We start from the raw sequence: 2,091 nt of genomic DNA, 5'->3' as shown, positions 1-2,091 counted from the left end.
TTTCCCATGAGAACAACATGATCAAATAACCACTGTGGGCATTCCATCCTAATTCCCTGTTGGAGTAAGGACCTCTGTCTACTCTCAAAAGGGATTGCGTATTGCCATGTTCTTCTGGAATCCCACCATCCTCATTGATATTGAGGGGCTCAGCCTATAGCAGCACATCCTACTTTCAACCTTGGCCTACAGATAAGTTGTTTTCTCCAATATCCCAGTGCTTCTCTCAAAGGTATATTTCTTATTTTCTTAGTAAAGGGTGTGTACATGGACCATCTCGGGGAACATTATTAGAGGTAGTTTCTCACATCTAAAGAGTTAGTCTCATCTAACATTGTCACCTCACTAAGACCTCTGACATTTCCCTCAGTACCGGGCCAAGAAAATTTTGGCATCGTCACCTTATTCACCGGGCAGGTCTTTGTATGTCAAAGAGGTGGCTGAAGGGGCCATTTCAACAAACTATTAGGACCACATCCTGGCATCCTTGTTAAGAACACTGAACCCTTGACATAGCTGTGCACCCCATGTCAATAAATCGCCCCTGTTTAGCACCTCCCTAACCTCCAATTCAAAGCCTTTAACATGCAGCTTTATGACCCATTTGTATTTCCCTGTTCTCGTTGGTATTATTTAATGAGTTTCTACAATTTCTGGGGCCATATAGCTTTGTCCTCACAGAGCAGAAACTGTAATTCTCCTCTCAGGATGCGATGTGTCCAACTTCTGGTTTTAACCTGGAAGCAACGAGAAGCCAGGTGGCAAATCCCGAGGAAAATCTGCGTCTTTGTGGCGTGCAGTTAAGTCACTGCAATGTCCCCTGGCAAAGGGAGGCTACTTTTCTCTGGCGAAATCAGAGCTTGATTCTACCAATCAAAACTTTCAGGAGAGTCTCAGGGCTCAAGACCCCCACACTCGCCCACCCGAATATCCCTAGCCTAGCAGTCAGGATTCTGGTCTTTTCATATCAGGGTTCAAATTCTGACTTTGGAGAAGGTTGGCAGTGAGTCAGTCTTCTTTACAACTTTACCAGCACGGTTACAGTCGGGTCCTGGGTGTGAAGTTTAACACAGTCTGCTCTGCACCTGCAGAGATGACAGTCGCTTTAAAAGCAGTCATGAAAAGTCCCTTGGAATCCATGGTGCACTTTAAGCTGGAAGCTGAATGCCCTAAGCTTACCATTTTCTTTTATCAAAGATTCCAAATGTAGTTCATATAAGCCAGTTCCCCTCCCCTGTCCTTGTTATTTCCATTGCTTCCTGAACTGTTCCGGCACCTTGGCTGCTACATATGCTAATACTTCACCTTTGACCTATTTCTCTTCACGACTAACCACAGGTAACAGCGTTAAGTGGAACACCACCGAAGGTCAGCAGTTATCACTGCCAGATTTACACCAGGGTTTTGGTTTGTGTACAACCTTGAGGCTGTTCAATGACCCAGCTGCTCTGTAGAACGCCCCACATGACAGTCCATATTCTAGGGCCAAACGTTAACAGCTTCACTCTTAGCTTTTGTTTGTCAGAAAGAATGTCAGGCTAAGACATACATGCTACTTCTTCACTAGGGAATGTAATCTCAAGGAGAAGGTGTAATGAAGGTAAAGTCAAAGGGAAGAAATGGAGAAGCAATGAATTAGCTGCTGTTAATTGCAACTTTTTGCTTGATTTAATGCAGCATCCCCCAAAACGTAGAATTAACTGCATCTCTAGAGAGTCTGTCTGGAGGAGGAAAGCTTAGAATTTATGTTCTGTCTCCTACTTCTCATTAGTCAATGGTTTGCCCAGGGGACATTAGATCACCCAACCTTCTGAATTTCACAACCATAGCGCCAAGTGGGGTCCCTTCGTGTCTCATGCCTTGACATTAACAGGAAACTGTAGGGCAGGACACAACAGAATGCAGCCTGGGCTTGGGCACGTGTGAAGTTGCACCAGAGCAAATTTGGTTGGGGTTCACACAGACTTGGTCACTGCAGTGGTGGCCGGAACACGAGACAGAGAAGGCTGGGAATATGTGAAAGGGTGCAGCCGTGTCTGATACCTATTTGTCAACTTGTCTCTTCCTTCTCTTGACTTTTTTCTTTTCCAC

Source organism: Felis catus, chromosome B1 (genome assembly GCF_018350175.1).
Source record: "Felis catus isolate Fca126 chromosome B1, F.catus_Fca126_mat1.0, whole genome shotgun sequence".
In the NCBI taxonomy this organism is placed as follows: Eukaryota; Metazoa; Chordata; class Mammalia; order Carnivora; family Felidae; genus Felis; species Felis catus.
The sequence above is the reverse complement of the archived record's forward strand: the minus strand, read 5'-3'. Positions refer to the sequence as shown.